Source organism: Drosophila yakuba, chromosome X (assembly GCF_016746365.2).
Source record: "Drosophila yakuba strain Tai18E2 chromosome X, Prin_Dyak_Tai18E2_2.1, whole genome shotgun sequence".
Taxonomy (NCBI): domain Eukaryota; kingdom Metazoa; phylum Arthropoda; class Insecta; order Diptera; family Drosophilidae; genus Drosophila; species Drosophila yakuba.
This window is the reverse complement of record NC_052526.2, coordinates 3,786,390-3,809,267: the sequence shown is the minus strand read 5'-3', so window position 1 is coordinate 3,809,267 and position 22,878 is coordinate 3,786,390. Positions and strand designations below refer to the sequence as shown.

The following is a 22,878-nucleotide window of genomic DNA, read 5'->3' as shown; positions in this document are numbered from 1 at the left end:
GCCATTAGACAACGCATTAATCTAATCATATGAGTTGCTCTGCCTGTGTGCCAAAAATCATGAACTCAAAAATGGTGGCCCTTTTTGGCAAAAAGTGTGGGATAAAAAGCCAACACACAGAGAGACATTTGCAAGTTGATTTATAAGCGCGCTGATGTCAGTTACGTGCAAAATGGCAGCAAGTTTTTGGCCCACGCATGGGTTAAGTGAGGTTAAAAGGGGGTTGGGGGGCGATGGGTGTGGTGTCTCACCAGCCTTCGTGTGTTGCCGGGGTGAAAGGTTACTGCCGGGGATTTGCCAAAGTCAGAGGCAATGGCAAAAGCAAAAGCAGCTCGCTACCATTGCGCAAATTGCTTGCAACACTTTTTGTCCCATTCAACGCCGCTTCATTCCCTTCCATTCCCTGACTCCCTTAGCTTGACTCCCTTGGCTTGGCTTTTATAAATCGTTTAGACACCTTTCCCCCACCTGCGCACCGCGATTTTCCACCCACCCGGATAACAACAACAGAGGAGCGGTGGCGACAACTCGAGTCAAAAGAAGCCCGAAAAACAGGAAGCCACTCCCGTTCCCATGCCCTTTGGCCCCGGATCCCCATACCCATACTCATCCACATCCCCATCGTTTCGGGCGCCACTCAAAACACATCCATCAACAGCGTATTTATATGCGAGGCAAAGGTTAAAGGTGTTTTCTTATTTTTTCACTCCTTACACTTTCTCCGCCTTATTTTGTATCCAGAAAGGGAGCTCCTAATTGTCAGGACTTTGCTTTGGCTTCAGCTTGTTTGGCCCTTGCATACTTTTGTGCGCTCGTCGCGTAATGAAGATAATTGCTGCTAAGCTGATCCTGCAGGATTTCTGAGACACCTCCGCATTCTCACACCCGTTCATAAAATCCGCAATATTGCTGGCCGGATTTTCCGGTGGGCGGGGCCGACAGCTGAGCAAAATAAGCTGGAGCTCTCATTTATTTAAATTTAACTTAGACTTGGCTAATTTCAGCAAATTTTGATGTCTTGGTTTGGTTATTTGACAATTAGTTTTCATCCTCAGGTGTACTCTTAAACAAATAAGTAAATTCGAAACTGCCGGGCTAAAGGAATACCAATTTTAAATTCAACTGCTGTTCTACACTATATATTTCCTTATTTCGCTTAATTTATTTTTTTTTGGATTAGTTGCTCACTCATTTCAGCGTTTTTAATTTGCCCGGGGCGAAGGACTAGCATTTTCAGAGCAGCATCTCTGGTTGCTTTCGAGAGGACGACCTGCATTAATTAAATTCTTTCAGGTGTTAAAAGGTGTCGAGTCTGCAGCTATTGTTAATGCAGGGTAGACGGTGAAAGGGGGAAAGGGAAAAAGGGAGAAAGGGTGTCTAATTGGTAAATGCTCTAAAGTGCCACGGCTAACGAGGCGTATGCGTAGTGCGAACAAAGTCAGAAGAGGCAAGAGCTTTTGGCCTAATCAGTGGAGAGATGTGATGCTGCTGCAGGATTTACCATTTAAGCTATACTAATACTCATCTGGACCGGTACATCCTAGTTGGATAGTCCGATTAGCTTTGCAGATTACGATTTCAATCGTGAGTTTTACCATCGCCTGCGGAAAAACACAATACAAAATGTTTCTGACAGATGTAAACATTTATGACCAAAAGACCCACGACAACAGGTAATTGTTTTTCTTATACATTTCTTTCACATTTTTGTTTCTTTTCTTCTATTTTTTTTTATGCCTATTTTTACTTCATTTGTTGTCTGTTTTCGGTCTTCTGCTGCCTCGTTTGTTGGCATAAATTTATTGTATTTGCCCGCCTTACGCATTTGCATAAATATTTTAATTTGCATTTCAACGAACACGAAAACCGAAACGAAGCCAAGCCATAAAATCCATATACCCAGAGAAAAACACAAGTATACATATGTACATATGTATATAGTAAAATATACATGCAGATCTATAGGACTGAATGAAAAAATAATAATCTGCGGAATCTACATGTATTCAAAGTGTTACAACTATCTAGTGATTATATTTGTATACAATTCTAGCAACATTTGTATGGAAATTCATTTTTAGCTGGCTAAAAAAATACAATAAGAATTATATTTCCTATCAGAACTGAATTTTCTATCGAGTCCCACAAATTGATATTCAATTTCTCATTTACCGGCGAAAAGATGTTCTTTTTTTTGAGAAGAGGGTAATTTTATGTAAAGGTGTCTTTTTCCGATGAAAACTTTGGTCGCCGATTGCCTTCACATTCAAATTTTGTTGCTCGAAATACTCATTTGCGTTTCGCAAGTAAGTTGGTTTAATATTGACTTAAGACTTTTGCTTTGCCTCCGAAATCCATAGATCGTTAAAACTTTGGCCAGGACATTGCGCATACGACACGTCGTCCCGTCAAAGTTTCCAGATTCTTATGATAGCACAAAAAGTGGGCAGGGGGCGAAGAAAACAGCGGGGAGTGGGAAAAAAACTAAGCAAACAGCCTGTGCCTGTGCGAGGGCAAATATGTTTTCATTTTCCCATACGACGAAAGGGACTCCACTCCACGGAAAGCGGACGACGTATGAGCTAAAACTTTCCATTTCAAAATATTTTCTTAGCAAGCTTCTCGTTGCGGGCGCTCTTCTTCCAGATGCACAGGACAGCAGGAGAAATGCAAAGGGAACACAAAGCAAAAAATACTAGAGCCAAACAAGTGGCGCAAAAAGCTGCAAAAAGCAGTCTCGCCTGCAGATGTCTGCTGGCCGAAAAGCCGAAAACAAGAAGGCTTTTTTGCCACCTCTGACATTTCGCCGGATCAATAATAGAATTTCGTCAGGCCATTTGCATATGCTGGCAGAAGCACAGAAGCTCTCGGCACAACAGCTTGCACAACAATGCGAACACTCAGGACAATTGCACCGAATTTACGCAATTAATACCAGATGCACATGCACTGAGATCCCGAAAAGGAATTGTAAATTTAACAAGCTAAATACTGGGCCGATTTAACAGGCATAATTCGAGAACAAAGGGTATTGGATATGGATTTATATCAAGCCTTCCGGAAATACTCGCAATGAATTATTCAGCATTCATTCAGCCTTCGGTTGGACTTTCAATTTCAATCCTTATTATTTCAACTGCCCTAAGTAATTAAGCAACAATGCGAATGCATACTTAAATACGACTCCACAACGGTTTGGAAATTATTTGTTGAACTAGTTCACTTAATTACACTAATTCCATGACTCGAGGAATATGTTCGGCACTTTTAATTGGGTTTTAGCTTTCAGATAATTAAATTTCCATAGGCTATGTTAAATTATAAATATTCAGACATAGCAGGGAAGAAGTGCACATTTAAAGCTCAAGGATAGCACAAAATAAATTTCGTAAAATGTTACCCAGCTTTTCAGCAAAATGGAGGAATACCTTTAGGGCCATACAAGTTCATCCAAAAGTGAACAATCCTTTAACAATGAAATTTACATAGCCAAGAGTCCCCAAACAATTTTCTAGAAATTAACTGGAATACCGCAACGTTTTCACAACAATCGAGAAAATACTTCTAGTCCTTTGTTGTGCAAAAAACCCGCATAATTCAATCAGATACAAAACCGAAACGAACTGAGACCAAAGGCCCACGCCGAGCCGAGCCCATCACTTTATTAGCCATAGCCATATCCACATGGCCATAAAAAAGCAAAAAAAAATAAGCACACAGAGTAATGCCCATCAAATTTGAGAATTCAATGCGGCAAAAATACTGTTCATTCTATTCCTTGCTCGGGTCTGCTGCTCTTTGGGTGCTCTGTTTATCGATAGATAATATATTTATATTTAAATAACACTTCATCATGTCGACGCTGCGTATTCGTAATATTGTTTGCTTTCATGTTTCGGCCAAGTGAAGGCAAAGCCCATGGAGCATTGAGCATCGACTTATAAATAAACTTGATCCATTGCACAGGGCAGCACACAACACACAGCACACAGCCAAGAGACATGGCCTGCCAAGATATAGGCACACACACACAATTTGCCTCGACTGTCGAGTGCGATAAATTTGGGCTTATGATTTTATCCCTTTTTACAGCCTTTTCAGGCTCGCGAAACGAAAAACGCGAGGCACATTTCCAAGTCAATTCCTCAGTTTCATTTTCATTCCGATTGTGGAGCGGGTGCGGGTGTCAGTGGGGTTGCGGGTGGGGGTGGACATCTTGCCCTGGATTCACTGGGTTTTCCCTTTCTGGGTGGTTTTTCCTGGTCAGTCATGCGTGAAACAGCGCTTCAGGAACAGACAAAACCAAGAGACATCGCATTGTCTGCCGCTGAAGAATAAATAAACTACTCGTAACAACAATAAGCGGAGCAAGTCAAGCAAATTACGCACACACAGTGACACAAATACGAGCTTATTTAGTTAACTTTGGCCGCAAACTACATAGTGAAAATCAATTATAGCAAAGCACAACTTTTCAGCATTACATGCATAAAAAATAGAAAGAAAAAATAAAAAAAAACCTTAACGGAAACACACAAATTGGTCCGTAAACAGAAAAGAAAAGAATGGAATAGAATTAACGCAAAATAGGAATAAAAAGCGAACGGATATTCGATATCCTAGGACGGCTCCTTGAAAATGAAAATGATTTAGCCCCAAGAATGGCCTAGGAATTGCTTTCTTTGAGATGAACTCGAGTGGAAGAGCAACTTTGCGGATGGAATTATCTCTCATGAAAATGTAATTGATAAATGGGCAGGGGCCGTCAGGCGATAGAAATGGAAATGAAAATGGCAATGGAAATGCGATATACGATATGCGATGTGGGATATGCGATTCTCTAAGCCCGAGCGATTGCACAAGAGCCCTGGAGAAAGGTCGCTGGCTTTGTGGTTTCACAATTGCACCGAAATCGTTGAAGTCTGGAAAAGACGCCCAGACCCAAAAACATACATACATGTATGTATCTATACGCAGCTACTTGTGAAATTTTATTATTAAATGAAGAACTTTTAAAGTAGGATTTAGTGTATCATGTGCTTAACCAAGACAAAGGGACAAGACAGAAACTATCAAACATCTCAAAATGATATAGTATCAACGGAAATCAACCAGGAAATATGCAACTTTGATTATCCAGATTCAAATTGAGTTATTATTTAACTCCAATGCCTTTCAAAATTAAATCAATTCCTCAACTCGAGGTGTTCGCAGAAGACCTCTTAGCAGCGACTCTCCAACTGAACTACAAAAACCATTAATCCCACCTCCCAATAGTTTGGCAATTATTTCGAGTACTTAAACCCTTCCAGCTCGAATTGTTGGTCTACCTATTAAGTGTTCGCACAACAGGTACCCTCTTCAATTATTCAGCAGTCAATAGTACCAGCCTCGCAGCGGGAACTCAACGAAATCAACAATAGTTGAACAATCGCTCTTTGGCGATATGACAGCAATCAAATGGAAATAAGTACGCCACATTAACTTACCAATTCAAAGGACCCAGACCCCAATGGCAAGTCGCACAATAAAAATACGAACAATTGGCGGGATATTTATAGATGCCTATATACACATACATACCCTATTTATTCGCTCACACTTGATCACTTAACGAGGCACGGATAATTCCCCACTCAATGAATCTCGAGCAGCAGGAACAACTTATCCACAGATCATCTCAATGGGTATTACCTACTTACACACGCACAAGTAAACAAATGGCCATGTGTGGGTGACTGTCCTGGCCCTTGAGCGTGTGTGTGTGTAATTATGTGCTACATCATCTTTTATGGGGGCTCAAACAACAAGGGGGCCATGCATCATTTTCTTTGCCGCTTCCTCTTAATCTTTTTGCTTTTTTTTATTGTCAAGTGTATCAAACGGAATATTGCCACGCCCCCAGGGCCGTGGTAAGTAAGCCGCCCAGCTTTTGGCCCCTTATTGCAACCACTATGTCTCTCGTTTGTTTGTGTTTAATCTCGTTTTAATGCCGTCGAGCATCATCGTAAAAATTATTACATTAAATGTCAACGCAAAAGCGAGGAACGCTGTAAAAGTTGAGGAGCACTAACACACATGCCTGCCTACAGAGAGAGAAATATTTGCAAGACCTCAAATCAGTATCATACTATAAGTGTGCAACAAAATATATATTTAAGTTTTCTTTGGCAGCACTTGTATAGTTGGCGGCTGCTATTAAACGGCTCTTAAAATTCCTCCAAATAATTTCGTTAACTTTTGAATTTTTCCCTGTGTCAATGAAGAAAGCGAAATGAGCGGAGAAATGAAAGAGGAAGAAAGATATGGGTGGATAGAGCAGGTTCACTGAAGACGATGAAGGTCTGTTGGTTTAAGAGGGTCGTTATTATTAAATTTTACACACGCACACGCACACATACACACACACTCCCAGAGATAACAATAAAGTGTGCGAATGTACGCCCAAACACACACATACAGACACACATACAGCTCGCGCACCCACACTCGCTTACAAACAATGTATACGCCACTAAAATTCAATTTTTACGAGCATAATATGTTTCAATGGCAACACACACACACACAGAGGCACACACACACTCGCACTCAACGCAGCTCAAGCACACCTTCACTTAGAGCCTGCTTTTGTCTTTGTCTTTGTCTTTGTGTCAGCCTCCGTTTAGCAGCCCACCACCCATTACCCCCCATTACCACCCACCACAATCATTTCGGAAACTGCTTTTTATGTGTGTCGCACATTATTAAATGAATTCAAGCGCAGAAAATTGCCTGCCTGCCACGCCCACTTTTGTCAATAAACTTTGCGATCCGAGCAACAAATCAAGTCCATATCAGATGGCAGACAAATTGCTTTTGAAATAATAACAGGCAAATATAATGTGCCGAAAAACAGCAACCAGTTTTTTTCATAAATTTACACTCTTTCTTATCACTCGATAAACAGCTCATTAGCTTTACAAATATGCAGAGCAAGGAAATTTGCTAAACTAAATCGAGCTCTTATATGTACAATATGTATTTCCTGTTTCTAACACGGCGATATTTAATGATGACTTGTCATACTGAAGATGATAAATAACAACACTTCAGTTTAAAGGACACAGACAGGAACAAGAGTTCGTACTTATCCTATTTATAGGCATTCTCCTCTCCAAACGGCAGTTGCATTTTCCTGTCTGATTCACTTCCGTGTGGTGTAAATAGGGCATACTTCTGGACTGATTTGAATGTTGACACGTTCTGGTACTTTGCCCCCCTTTGCCCCCCTTTCCCTTCCTTTTCCTGGCCTTATTCTCAGCTTCAGCTTATTATCGCAAGTCCTTTGCCATTTCCATACAATGAAATGTAACTAATGAGGCGTATAATCATTGTTATGTCAACAGTTTTGCTGCCTTTTGACAAACGGCACACACATACACATACAGATACAGATACAGAAAGAGAAAGAGAAGGAGAAAGAGCAAAAGAAATAGACGGACGTACAAAATATGAAGATGACAGGGCATACATTTTACGTTTTTGGGCTTTTGGACTAGAAGAAATCTTCCTGCACATGTCAATATAAATAAGCGGCAAGGAAGTGCCAAAGAAAAGCTGCGGGCCGGGAAACTTCATCATTACATTGTGTACAAGTGTAGAAGTGGCTAAAAAGAAGAAGAAGAAGGAAAAACCACCCACACAAGTACATGACACATGCTTTCCACGTAATTGCTGTGTAGGAAATAAGCAATTTGAGAGATCATTAAAAAGTTGAAGCGACAAAATAAAAACCAAACCCTCCCCTCTCCAAAGAAATAAAAAAGAGAAACTTCACGAAAAGATGAAGAGATAAAAACGCCATCAACGCTAAAGGATATTAAATGCCACCAACATATATGAGAACTTTGTTCACTTTCCTCAAAAAAATGTCTCAAATTTGCTTCTTTTTCTTCAGCCGAAATAGTTGAGCCAGTCAATTGGATTTTTGGGAGAATCAAAACAGAACACGAAAAATATAAAAGGAATGTGATTCAATGCGAAATCAGTTTATATTTCTGATTTCTTTTTGATTAGTTAGCAGCTTAGAGAAAGCCAACTGACAGTGATTTCCTCCAATAGCATTCACGGAAATTGACTCAATTGCCATGGCATTTTCATGGCAAACGGGAACCAAAACAAGCATCCAAGGCCACAGGCAACAAGAAAGCCGAATACCGAAAACCAAAAACCGAAAGCCTCAAGAACCCCACACACAACATCCAAATAAAAATAAAAAATAATACTACGAAAATCGGAGAAGAAAACCTTTCGAAGCAAGGAGAAAGAAAAACTCGTCGTCGGCATGCAGTTGAATGCACGCATTTTATGGCTCACAGTCTTTGTGGCGAAACTTCGCTTCTTCCAGCCCCCTGGGCCAGTGGGGGGTTAAGCTGGCCGGGTGGCTGGCCGGAGGTGGGTTAAGGATGGCAGGATGGGCATTTGATTGCAAGTTTGTGTGCTTTACTTTTTGGCCAGGCCAAAAGACTTTGCGTCAACAGCAGAAACAGGCGGCAGCAGCCAAAAACACTCGACAAGCGACAGGCGGCAACAAAGCAAATTTTGTTAGTGGCTTTTGCTGCCCTCTGGCTGCTGGCTAATGTACTGAGAGAAAGCAGGGATTCTACATGCTTTTGAATGGATTAAGGCTCTCAAAAATGTACGAATCAATCGATTATAGTTATTCATATAATGAAATTAAAATAATTGTCAAATATATAATATAACTCCCCCTTTAACTGCCCCCTGTTTGGCCGTCAGAATTTTGTCTAGTGTAGCCGTTCTCCTTGTGGCTTTCCTTTGGGCCCAGCTGCGTGAATGCCACTGCATTGTTCGGCACTTATTTCTGGCTTTTGTAAATAGTATTTGCATTTCATTTTCTGGTCGTGTCCTGGCCTAGTCCTTCTGCCCCCTTTGTCCCGTCCCTCTGTTTTCGCCGTGCTAGTTAGCGACTTTTCGCTGCACTTTAAATGTCATTTGTTTGCCGTTTCGTTGCGGCTGCCTTTAAGTAAATTAGTGCCCCCCTTTTGGCGCTCCTGCATCGGCCATTGTGTTTATCCAGGCGCATTCCTTTTTGTGCAGCGAGACGTACCTCTCCGCCCTCCCCCCGCCAATGCCTCCGCTCCTTTACCCTAACCAAAAACATTCACCCACTTCACTTACCCCGAACCCCGCCGGTGACGTCCTTCTTCTCGTCATCGCTGACGCTGGTCTTTGTTTCACTCGGTCGCACAGTGGCTGAAATTTGTCGTAACAAGATTTGCTTTTGATTTGGACTCGCGTCCTACATCTCCGTTTGCTGCCTCTTTTGCATTGCCCACTTGCAGCACTGAAAGAAAACAGTTTAAACAAAGTTACTACCAAATTAGGGACAAAATAATTGCGCATTTTTAACATACATACATACGCGAAAAAGCTAAACATGCTGTTTGTGGTTGCAGCCGTTAACTTTACTCGTCACTTTGCTTCCTTTAAACACAACGAATCTGTCTCTCTCTCTCTGTTTTGTGCGGTTGAAACCGCGCAAGCTGTGCCACATACTTCCACTTGAGCCCTTTTGTTTTCGCCACTTCACATTTATTAGAATCCGACTTAGTGAACACGTTCAAACACACGCGATGTATGGTTTTCCCAATAACTTTATTACGCACTAAACACTTTGCATCCGCTTCCTTCAAGAGCTTAACACAGACTGACGCCATTTTTTTCTATGCTCTCTCAGCTAAACATTCGATCTCCTCTGTTAACTGAGTAGAGGGAGAAAAAGATTAACATTCGATCTCTGCTGTTAACTGTATAGAAGGAGAAAAAGGTTAACATTCGACCTCTTCTGCTAACTAAATAGAGAGAGAAAAAGGTTAACATTCGATCTCAACTGTTAACTAAATAGAGGAAGAGAAAGGTTAACATTCGATCTCTTCTGTTAACTGAATAGAGGAAGAGAAAGGTTAACATTTGATCTGTTAACTGTCTACTGCTAACTAAATAGAGGGAGAGAACGGTTAACATTGATCTCTTCTGTAAACTGAATAGAGTGCGAGAAAGGCTAACATCGATCTCTTCTGTTAACTGAATAGAGGCAGAGAAAGGTTACCATTTGATCTCTTCTGTTAACTGATTTAAATGTTAAGTCAACAGCTGACGTTCTGCTCCTTCCTCTTATTCTAAAACACAGTGAAAATTGCCTATAGGTGTACTGAAACAAAGTAAGCCGCCATGGCTGCAAACAAAAAGATAGACAATTGAGCAAGTGCATGTTTTTCCCTGTGCATACCCGCCCCCTTAAAGCCGCCCACTTGGCATCGTGAGCGCGTGCAACATTTTTGCGTAAACAAGTTTCTTTGCGCAGCGAAATGCGAACGGCAACAGGAGCAGCGGGACAGCGGGACAGTGGGACAGTGGGACAGCGGGACAGTGGAATCCCAATTGCAGCCCTGCCGAGCCACTTGAGCCAATTAGCATTTATGGCCCAGCGGGCTGTCCTCTTGCTCCAACCGCCAACAACCGCCAACAAGCAAGACCACCCACACCGCAGAAGCCCCCAAGGACTGTTTACATACCCTCTTTTGTGGTCACGATTATCACTGTTTGTGACAGTTGTTGGACAGCCGACGAAGGCCACAGGAAAGTAAATTGACGGGGTGTTTGGCCAAATTGAAGCCCAGGATCAGTGGACTTTGTTAGCGGAACAAGGCAGCAACTAGGTGGTCACATAACTGAGGAGTGATAAAACTTTATGCACATCTAGGTAATATCCAAGTCTAAGTAATATTATGACACTGATCATGTAAGAATGCTTTCAATACAGGCGGGCAATCCTGAAGGAAATCCCCTTCAATTTGGCCATAACCTCGAGCGTTCTCATCCTTCGCGAGCATCTATCGACGCGGATGTTGAAAGCCCCACGGATTGCAATGGGGATATATATCATATTAGCCCATCTGCGCTACTGCAAATCCCATTGGAATCGAAATATGTACATATATTCGTATATATTCAGCTTTATACATATGCAAGCAGCTGAATATGCGAGTACGCCGCCATATATCTTTATCTGCACACACAGGGCTCCACACAGGGCGGTGGGGCAGCGAAACATTTCAGCGTCAGTTTTTATCTACGATGATGCATAAAGCGCCACAAAACATTCCGTTACCCGACCGAAAAACTGAAATACTGAAATGCCGAAATCCCGAAATCCCGAAATCCCAGCCCCCCACAACTCACCCTTTTTCCAGTCGACTGCTTTATTATGCTAAAAACTGTGGAGCTAAAGTGTGTTATATGGCATAATCCACTAACGAAAATTGAGCACGAATTTATTATGTTTTCGCATCTTTTTTTTTTTTTTGGTTTCCTGCCTAAACAGTATGGCAGTGTGGGTGTACCAGACACACACACACACACACAAACTCGTTCATAATGAATTATGCAAGACATTCATGGCCCACACACACTCGGAAATACTTTTAGCCCTATCAATAATTCAAACCAAACCCAACGAAACAAATAAAACAAAAAAATGAAAGCGCAGATAAAGCGATAGCCTAAAGAGGGAAAAAAAGAAGACTAAACAAACAAGAGCAGAAAGCTGCCGACTTGATGAATTATAGAAGTAAATCTGAATTGAAATATAACTGAACCGAAGTGAGCTACATCTGTATCTGTATCTGCACTCGCATATGAGCATAACTTCTCTATCAATACTAGTATGTGCATATTTAGACACCACCTCAGCCGGAATTTGAGATTGCCGATGGGGTTACTATACTATCGTGAGTGGATTCGATAGCTGAACCAAAGGATTCATCATTCATTTAAAATCATAACGTAAATGAAGCGATTTTGCGATAACTTTTAAAGTATCTAAGCATGTGCAGCGAGATATAATTTGTGAAACCTAAGGACCTAAGAATCCCAGAGATTCTCGAATTCGAAAGCTATCGATAGTCACGCTCTCATCCCGAATATTTGGCCTAATTTATATCACAAGATGTATTTGTATATCTTTCGTTTTGTGCGCCGTTATTACGAGCAAATGAAGTGCACGCCATATGAAGTGTAATATATCATCGAAAGCCGACAGACAGACAGACAAACTGAATGATGGGGCAGGAAAAGTTAGGGCAAAATCGGGGCGTGAGGCCAGGTAAATTGGCCTATATAAATAAATAGATTTATTGCCGCACTCGTCTCGTGATTGTGTGTGCATGTTTGTGTTCTTGGTAATTTATGCCGGCCAAGGAACATTTGAATTAATTTGTTGGCTTTATCAATAGTTCTTATGCACGCTTCCCACCACTTCACTTCACTTTACTTCACTTCAATTCACTTCGCTTTACTTCTCGTCTTAACTTTGCTAATAAGCTTTCGACTTAAAGCTGCAACAACTTATCGCCGACTTTTCTTGCACGTTCGCCGTCATATACGTATGTGTAGGTATTGCGGAATGGAGCCAAGTCTTAAGTAGTTTGCCGGCTTTTCTTGCCAATCTCGAGTTGCTTTTAGCCAACAAAAACTAACCGAAGAACTGAGATCACGAGCCACAGACTAGAAAAGTGGAGTTTTGTGCGGTGACTGACAAAGTACTTTTACTTAAAGTGCATTTCTACTTCTACCATTACTCTTTCTCTGCCTTTCAAGTTTTTTTGAAGTGAGCTCAAACAGTGGCGCGAAAAGAAGAGATTTTCGCGAAAGAATGGCTAAACAATGGCCGAGAAAATCAAATGTTTTCAAGCCGACTTTCCTGCGCCTCGCAGGTGAATAAACAAACACGTCTTTTAGAACCACAAAAATGAGAGATTTACAGCCATATTGCCTAATTCTAGTTACTCTACTTTATAATAATTCACTGAAGAGCAATACAAACAGAGTGGTCTTCATGTGCAGTTGGCTAAAAAGATGCCTTTTCCACCGCCCGATCGTAACTTTTCCTGATTGGATTAGAACTAAACTTCCGCAGCGATCAATGATTTCGATTTTCCATCGGATTACGAAAGTTCAGCACGCCCAGTCGTAATTTAATTACAGATTCCATTCGCCCGGCCGTGAGTTACGAATAAAGCTACTTGAACAATAATTGACTTCAACAAACTGCATTTGTTGCGCATTTATCTTGAGGCATCTGCGCTGCGCTCTAACTATTTGCACAATGGTGGCTGCTTTTCGGCTGGTGGTGGGGTTGGTTGTGTGGCTGGTGGTATAGCTGGTGGTGGAGCTGGTGGTGGAGCCGTAAAACCCCACAAAACCACTCAGGCCACCCCTCAGCATTCCCCCTTTCAGTCCAGTGAAAGCCGCTGCCGTAGAGCCGCAGAAGATGTAAAATACAAGACGAGAGCAAAAAAAAGAAGAAAATAATAAAAGTTAACTTTAACGTGGGACGAGTTGGGTTGTGAAGTGAAGTCTGGAGTACATGAGGCTTTGTTTACACATCATGGGAAATCGAGCCCCCTTGCGACGCCCCTGCAATCCCCCTGTTGCTCTCGAGCAAGAAACTGCGGTTACTGCCACAGTAACACACTCGCTTCGCGTGCACTGAGCGAATTATTTTGGTGCACGCCAACGGAGAAAGTATGAAAATCAGTGGCATTTCCTGTTTGGGTATTCTGAAGGAATGCCACGATTGGATTTGCAATTGTACGTACTGCAACATTTGTTTGGTTTTTTTTTTTGAGTGTCCCTCTTCTTGGAGTCCATCAAATTGCAATATCCGCGACAGCGACATCGACATTAAGCCCCTCACATCGATAGCGCCTGCCAGTCCTTTGTCTCTTCCTCTTCCCCTTCCCCTTCAGCTTCCCCTTCCCCTTCCAGCGCTGCCACGCCCCCTTTGAGGGTAAGATTAATGCATTTAGCCTGGCAGAAAGAGTCTTACTCCGGCGCGCCTGCTGCAAAAGCAAGCATCTTAATACTCTGGTTACACTTCAAAATGAACAGCGCCAGCTTTTGCCCTTTTTCCGCAGATTGACTTTTCCAAATACCCCCCAATTTTCCCAACCCCCTCCGCCCCTGCGCCCTCCTCTTCCAGAGATTTACCTGACTCGCTTTGCATATCGATGGCACTAACTTGCTGACTGCGGAGTAGTTTCGAACAAAGTATCGCTTTCGCAACGAGATTGATGGGCTGCTCATTGATCAGGCTTAAATAGTTTTAAATTGCGGCCCTCGGCGTCCTTTTGTTGTCTTCCCCCTGCAAACCTATTTATCCCGATCAGTTTGTCGCTAATTATCTTTGTTTACAGTAGCAATTTGTAAGGTTTTGCAGGGATTATGAGGTGGCTGTGGAAGATTCTTAATTAACTCCTTGCAAAAATTGCTATGAAGAATATTTAAATTTTCCTTGTTTTCTGCTTCATATGATTGAGATTTTTCGCGGCCCATGTTTTAAATGAGTCGTGTTGCCTTGAATGGCATTAATACCAATTTGTACTACTCGAATTGCAATCGATTCGAAAACAATTTGGCCGACAGGCCGCAAGCGCCACTCGAGAAAACTTTAAAAATCACTTTTTCAGAGTAAAAAAGTGACCAAACGGTTTCCATTAGTGCTGGGGAGTAGGTTAAATAATTGATTAAAAAGCTTGTTGATGTGGCGCAAAAATGCCGGAGTGACAAAGTTGCAATTAAATTAACATCTACATTGCAGCCAATGCAAAAAAGTACACACACACAGCAGCAGATTGTTGTCACACATTTTGTGCGCACGCAAAACTAATTGAATTATATTTAATTAATGTGACACAACAATGCACAGGAAGAGCAAATGGCAAAAAAAGAAAAGCGGTGGAAAAGTGAGTGAAAGACTCTGGGATTGCAGTAACAATTACTTGCATTTGACAAAAACTAACTCGTAAGCACGTGGATAATTTTAATTTTCTTTACCTACACACACACTCGCAGCGGAACAGTAAGGCAGCGGGAGAAAGCATTTCCCTCGCATGACTCAAACTTTCGCCGAAACTGTTTTGCTAACGACAACAACCCAAGTAGCAGCAACATCAACTCTGCCACACTGCAGCAGTTGCAGCTATAAATCTTAGCATACCGCAGGGCGCCCAGCGCCAAGGAACTTTCCCGCTTACCCGCTTTTCCGCTTTCCCGCTTTTCCTCCTGTCCGCCGAGTGCCACAATGTGGCTTAAGCAATTTGTGCAGCGACAACAGCAGCAATAACATCTCTACACAGCGAGAAATACCCACACACGGCATTTGTGTTTAAATGTTCTTATGATTCCTTTGTTTATTTCGTTTTAACTGGCTGCCTCACACGCCTCATTGTTATGCCACACACTTTTCACATAGTTGGGTACACACTTGCCCCTACTTTTCTCTCAGTGTGTGGCGAGCGCGCACAGTACGTGCTAAAAGTATGTGCACAGGACTCGCATATAGAAAGCTTCGGCATTAGTTTTTAGTTTTCGCATCACATGACGCTCGGGGGTGTCATATTGAAAAAAAATTGCTTTCAAATTGGGCCAAGCCGAGCAGAAACGTAAAAAGCAAAAGCAAAACAAAAACAACAAAAAACCCAATGAAAATGAAAAATCGCAAAAAAAAAAGGGCATCAGCCCAAAAAGGGGCAATAAAAACAAAGCACGGGAATAAAACAAAAAGCAAGGAAACAAATAGCCGCCGGCAGCAGCAACAACTACAAATTTTTGTTTCCAAATTAATTGCAGTGGTTTGCAAAATATAACAAAAAAAAATGCAAAAAATAAAAAAACAAATAAACCAAGTAGAAGATAGAGAGCCAGAGAAAGGGCATAAAAAAGGACGAAGAAGAAGTCAGAGGCAAGGTTCAGTTTTTGGTAGCCAAAGTTAAACAATTAACTAGGCTGGGACTAGTTTCTGGCCATAACAAAACAGAAACCAAAAACCAAAAAAGGCAAAACGAAGCCAGTCCGAGTGAGATATATGCAGACATGTTGACATGATGATGGGCGTGGCAGTAGAGGCAGCAGAGGGCGTGGCTGGCAGGGCTTTGTGCCCTGTGAATGATAGATGGACGAGTGTTAAATGGTTTTGGGGCAGGAAGATTTGCGTGGCGGATTCACTTGGTCCGAGTGACTAGGGAAACGATGCCACCATGAATGGCATTACACAGATGCATTGCCCTCAAAATGACAAGACACGACAGCCAAAGCACGAGCATCTGGGCGCATATGCGATTAATAGAGATTTTTTCGTCTCAGCGCACACTGCGTATACGCAATGTTGTCTCGAGTTTATAGTTTCAAGTGAAGAGTGCTGGAGTCATCAATTAGCGTGCAATGTGAAGGCCCAATTGTTTGCCAAAAGGATGTTGACTGTACCTGTGTACCTGCACGTGCTCGGCCATATTTAATGGCATGTTTATTGAACTCACTGGATGTTTAATGAATTGCAAACACATATGGCACTGGCGATGGCGCCACCCTTCAAATAAATGTACACTTTCATGTCGTACGTACCTACTCGAATATGTATATCGGCCAGTTTATTTGCACCGGCATACGTTGTGCAAATACATAATAGTGGCCAAACAAATGAAAACATCAAGTTGGCCATCGCCATCGCCATCGCGAATATCACACAATTACGTCAATCGCGAAAATTACGATAAAGGTTCGCTGCGCCTCGGGTATGCCGTATTCAATATTCAGTTTGATTACACATAAATGTGCTTGAATCAAATGAAATTAAAATTCATTTCATACCCGATTCTGTCAATATTACCCTGCTGTCTGCCGTTCGCATTGTTTATGAGGTCGCCGAATCAATTGAATTGCAAATGATTCAGATCTAACCGATTGCTCGGATGGTCGGGTGGAGTGCACTCGAGTTAAATGTGTTATTTGCACAATTGCGATTCAACACTGCAGGCTGTTCTTTTCGCCTTTTATCGCTTTTTTGCGAATTAATTAAGTAATTTTGTAGCTCCAGCTATTTATCATTTACACGCTTGCACACCGCTGCTTATACTTGATTTATCTTAACCACATTTCCCTGAAGGTTCTGGTCATGAAAATAGTACATATTTTCTTAACTAAATTCTATTAAAGCGCATCAGCATCACTTAGACTGGGCAAACATTGGCCACATATTAAAACGTTCCATCAAAAGTTGACTTGACTAGTTGGCCGCATAACAGGCCGTCGGCATTTGTCAATTGGCAAGCGAGAGAGACGGCCTCCGGCCACGCCCACTTCGCACTATATAAATTAATCAATTACAGACACACACACACACAGACATACAGACACACAGACATACGTCTCCGCCGCAGAGCAATAACATTTGCGATCCTTGCCAAAGGACGAGCAAGGAGGAGCCATCAAGCGGTGCAGCTCAGCTGTCAATTGGAGTTGTCGTTGCCATGACAGACGATTGCACAAACACAGCGGACACAGATACGCACACATACGTATGCGTGTGTGTGTGTCTGCACACCGAGGTACTCACACAGACACAAACAGAGACACATACACAGACACAGAGAAGCCCCTGTCAAGTGTATCCGGATGGTTCGCCTTTGGCTGTTTGTTGTGTGCTCGTCTATAAATCATGTTAATTACGTTATAGCAAATAATTTTCCTGCATTTCGACCCGCACATGGAGGACATGTCTTGCATAGACAGATTGTCGCTGGCATGGCGATCAACTGAACCACCGAGTCATCGAGCCACTGACCCGCCCACAGAACCACCCGCTGGGTGTGGCATTCGTTCCCATTCGCCAGTTTGGCCATGTAAAATGCATCACTTATTTGCTCGCGCTGCCATGCGGCTTTCAATATTTGTGGTCCATCGTATCGTCCAGCCATTCGCACAACCACCCGAACCACCCAAACACCCATCAAACCACTCAACCATCAAATCAATCGAGGAACTCAATGGAAGTCCAATGGTCACCGCTTCGAAATGCCGATTAAGATCCTTTATGTTTTATTTCAATGGCTTCACGGGACTCCAGATCCTTTGACGAGCCACGAGGCTCATATATGTTCTGATTTACAAAGATGGAATAAAGTAGCTGCAATTCTTAGGCTTTTAAATAAAATTTCAAATTAAATAAAAATTGTAATTTGAATTTTCGAGAGCTAATCAAAAATTAGCTTAGCTTACAAACATGTAACATTAATATGAAGCTCAGTTCGTAATTTAATTTTATTTGGCTTGACTTTCATTCGTTAAGCGGTAAGTAGTTCTCAGTTCTCAAGCTTTTTTCGTTCAAGAAAAAGATGAGCTACGGAAATTCGGGACAAGTAGTCGCTCACATTTCTATTTTGGGACAATGGAGGAGATGTTGCAACTTTAAGCAGCTGAAGTGGCAGCACTTGATGAGGAAAAGACAGTTTCCCAACATGATTCCGTTGCCCCTTTCTTTATTTTTTTTTTGTGCTTTTTTGTTTGTGGCCAACTGGCAAGTGGCTTGGCTTAGTTTCTCCGAAAACAGCCGTCAGTCCAGATATCCGGCACACAAATGCGAGACAATGGGCGATAGGCATCTTGAGTAACCTCATCATGTATCGTGTCCATTGTCATCTGCTCATTGAGGGTCAGGCTGTGTCGGTTTCGGTTTCGCTTTTGGTTTCTGGAAAAGTGTCAGTCCAATAATATGGCCAGCTACACGGCGAAAAATTTGTTAAAGTAATACTAGGTATATTATCTTCTTATTTGCCTTTTCTTTTGAAAAATAAATAAATGTACACATTTGTTCGATAAATTTCTTTGTGTGCTGGATATCTTTTCGGTGCTGCATACGTGGCTAATCCTGGGACGTATCCTCAAACATTTGTGTCCTGTCGGAAGAGTAAGTATGGCAATTGTAAGGTCAACTCTCGTGGTGGATGGGCCTCGTCTAATGCAGTGGAAAAATGATTTGACTGGGACGCTTCCGTTTTTGCGGTGGCCTCTCGACTGGTCGTCCACTCATGCCCATTGTGTTTGTGTGTGTGCCTGTGGAAATTTATGATTTTCCGAGTGACTTTGAAAATCAGGCAGCCGGCAGCAGCAGCAGCAGCATCTCTTGGCCTTTTCACTTGGGGTTTGGGCTTTTGGGCTTGGTTTTTTGCTATCCCATCTCCTCTCGCTTGACATTTCACTTTTGGGCGCTCGCCTTGCCGTTCGCCGTTTGCCTTTTCATATTTCGCATTTTATTTAGCAATCCTTTGGCCCTGCGACTGACAAACATATTCGCTTTGGCTCTTGTTGCTTGCCGCCGACAAAGGCGGCATAGCGTCAGGAATATCCTTTTCCAGCGATTTCGCAGTCCTTGGCAAGGATGCCCGCACAAAGGACTTGAAAGCCGAACACGTTCTTCGGCACTGTCCCTTCGTACGTGGTGGCGTATACGTTATTTTTTGGAATTGGGGTCGGATTTCTGCAAGGGCTCTTTAAGGGCGGAATGCGTTGAGAGGACGACCCTTAATATCCCCCCTTCTTCCCCCACTTTATAAGCTCTTCAATTTTATTCAATCTAGCTGGCACTCAAAAGTGCTTATGGCTGGGTAAGCATCGATAGTTACAGCAACTGGCACATGCACATAGTTGCGATGCCTTCCCAAGTTATTAAACATAAAAGCAAGCACTTGGCTAAAATAACTGATGAAAAAGATGTTCCTTTAATATAGACAACACTTCACTTAACACCCACCCGAATATTCGACTTACTAGTTTGGGAAGTAGAATTCACGGCTTAAGCTGCTTTAATCGCAGGGCATTTATCATTCGACTATCTCTGGCTGAAATCGCTTTCTCTTGTGTTTTTAATTATTTTCTTATGCCTCACTTAAGCCACCGCAGCTGCTTTTCCGCAGCCCGCAACCCTTTCAAGGCATATTGAGTGCTTTGTAATTTTTGCGGTTTTAAGCCTTTTCCAGGCCCCCGAGTTTAAAAATAAAGAAAGCGTATCAATAAAGGGGATTTCTTTTGGGCCAGCCTTTTTCGGGTGAAAAGCACTCCGCCCACCGCCCACCGCCCACCGCCCGCCGACCACCGCCCACAATTTTCCCTTTTTTCCGGCCTTCGGTGGCTGCCGTTGTTGTTGTTGTCGCGATTTAATCTTTGGCTGCTGTGGATAATTGCGAGCTTAAGCATGCGCATAAAAGTCATTACGTCGACTGCCGCAGAACGGGCAATTTAGATTTATTCTAATTAGTGGCCCATCCCCACCACCGACGGCAACAAAAACACGTATTTCAAATACTAATCAGTGATGCTCAAAAAAGGGCGGGCAGAGGAGGGGCGGGGCAATGAATGAGGGTAAACATTGAAAAATGTCTCGTCTTAGGCGATGAAGTTGCTTGGAAAATTAAGTTTCGACCACGAAAAGAACAAGCGACAGCTGCTGTGTTGCTAGACAAAGTCCTCTTGAACAGGGTATTCGGGTATTCTAGAATGGCTGAAATAATCATGGGTAATCTGCTGTTGGCATCACTTAGCATTAGCTTGGCAACATTTTAATCGGTAGCAGCAAGTCGATTATTGATGGTTTACTTTGTACTTTCACAAATAAGTCGCACACATTTCCAATAAGCAAGCAAATTGCCTGACTCCAACGTGTGAATTAGCGCAAAGCCCATAGCAAATTTATTTTAATTTTAAAGGGGATTCACGGAAAAAAAAGAGAGGAAAGAGACAGACGGATAGAGACGGGGCTAAAAGGTTTTCGATGTGACAACTGCTGTGCTCGATTAGGATTTGTTGTCCTTGATGACTGTGAATTGTCGACACAGAGTTCCCAAATTGAATAGAAGCCAATGAATAATGCAGAGACAAAAATAAGTTCATTGATGTATTTATGGTAAGATCTAAAATCTAGAAGTAATCTGTTGGGGCAATAATAAAGTTTGTCATTGTTGCATAGTGAAAACGAATCCCCAAAACCTCCACCCAAATCCTCCTCCCAAAAACTCCACCCAAAAGCCCACCAAAAATGAGGCATTATAATAACCTGGCGCAATGGCTAATTTCCTCACCCCTTTTCTGCCAATATCCATTACTATTTTATGGCAGCCAGCACTCAAGAACCCTATCAACCAATAATTGGCTTTCGAGTTACTTCAGCCCGCCATCGCTGGCGAAAAGTTGGCGAAAGCTTTTGGCAAATGTAAACATTGGGTAGTGTTAGCAAACATTTGGAGCCATCCAACAACCACTTTGCACCACCGAACCACCCAGCCAGCGAGCCAGCGAACCACCCAAAAGCCCAAGACTTCGGCCATATTAATTATCCACACAACGCAAACACTTTGTTGCAAAAATTTCCAACGCTGTCTCGGCCATTAAATATTTAACGCCTGCCAAAACACTAATGACAAACACTAAAGCACGACACTAAATTTGAAACGCTTTAAAATTTTATTTAAGCATCCATTAAGGGGAGTGCGATCGCAAAATAAACGCCATATAAAATCAGGCGGGGCGAAATAAATTCCACACTTTAAGATTGCGCCCCATTTGTGAGTGTTTGTGTGAATGTTTGTGTGAGTATGAGTGTTTGTGTGAGTGTTTTGCACCGAAGTGTGAGTGCTGCTGCTGGGGAGTCACTATTTTGACGGCGACGATGGGGTCACACTTTGTTTTTATTGCACGTGCTTGCTTTTAACGATTTTCCTTTGTCTCCACCCCACAAACGGACTTGCGGGCCAAAGGTGATGGAGTGCATAAGCAACTCGGACATTTGACACTATTTAAACTGTGATATTGAATATGTAAAAATTTAAATCATGCTCTAGTTTGTATTTATAATTAAAAGTAACAATCATGGACAAAGCTACGCGAATTCTTGAGTCGTCGAATGGGGTGTTTTGCAAACATTGTTGCATACTTATGGGCAAGCGTGGAAGCCAGCGAGGTGGAGCATGGCGAAGTGTCTGGGGTATCGGCACGTCGAACTGCTACCCATAGATCCCTTAAAAATTCCCTGCTAAATGGGAGGGTGCGAGAAAAGGTTGTGGAGGGAAAAGGAGAAAGGGAAAAGGATGAAGCGGTAGACAGGAGCTCCGTTTCTGTGCCTTTTTCCCCGTGCCAACGCAAGCAGCCAACGACAGCCATACAATTTTAATCACATTAAGTTCGCGCTGTCGAGAGAAAGCAAGGCGAGACTACTTCCTTCTGGCTTCACTTTCCAGTAGAGCCCCCCCCCCCCTGCCTACCCCTCAAGACCTCTCGCACACCGCCACTGTGCTTGCTTGTTTGTTTGTAATGAATATTTGCAAGTTGTGCCTTGAGTTTTCAGTGCAAACAAACTTAAAAAGTGTAGCGCACTCAAGCAAAATAAATACTTGAGCAACAACAACGACAGCGCAAGGAAGGCGGCAGCCACGCCCCTCTGTCCAACGCGCTTTTTTTTCTCGTTCTGCAAAAAATTTATTTGGTTAAGTGACTTTGCAAGCTGCTCACATGTACATGCGTGTGTGTGTGTGCTTGCTGCTCCACTGTACATGTGTGTATGCGTGTATGTGCGAATGTGTGCGTGTATGTGTGTGGTGGAGAAATGCGTGTAAGAGAGGAAGTGAGGCTTCATGCATATTGAAACAAAGTGAGTGCTCGCATTGCGTATACGCAGCGTGGAATCCAAAACAAATTAAATAAAAATAACCGAGAAAAAGGGGAAGAAGAAGGGGAAGGCAGCGAAAAGTCCGTGGGCGTGGCATCAGCCAATCATTAGCTTAAGGATTGAGCACTACAGTAAGACCAATGAAAAATGGTGCGAAATTCTACGGGGTTTTACCAAAATTGCATTACTGGATTTAATAAAATCAACTGCATGCGTTTCAGATGAGCGCAGAATGCCATTATGATGGCAGTTATGTATCGTATTTATACAAATTTTCAGCAATTTCGCAAGCTTTCAGAATTTACGATATCAGCTGCAGC

At 42.5% G+C, this 22,878-nt stretch overlaps 2 protein-coding genes across 3 annotated transcripts in view; one reads left to right on the top strand and one right to left on the bottom strand.

Moving 5' to 3' along the window:
• Positions 1–9,717, bottom strand: part of LOC6524196 — a 50,454-nt gene extending 40,737 nt beyond the window's left edge. The window contains exons 1-2 of one of the 2 annotated variants that reach the window (XM_039376927.1): positions 9,420–9,717; positions 9,184–9,349 (exon numbers count right to left, since the gene is read on the bottom strand). The gene's annotated coding sequence lies outside the window, so the exon portion shown is untranslated. The remainder of the gene's footprint in view (positions 1–9,183; positions 9,350–9,419) is intronic. The other variant, XM_039376928.1, reaches the window with a different exon arrangement.
• Positions 1–22,878, top strand: part of LOC6524192 — a 65,577-nt gene that overhangs the window by 2,550 nt on the left and 40,149 nt on the right. The gene's annotated exons all lie outside the window — the stretch shown is intronic.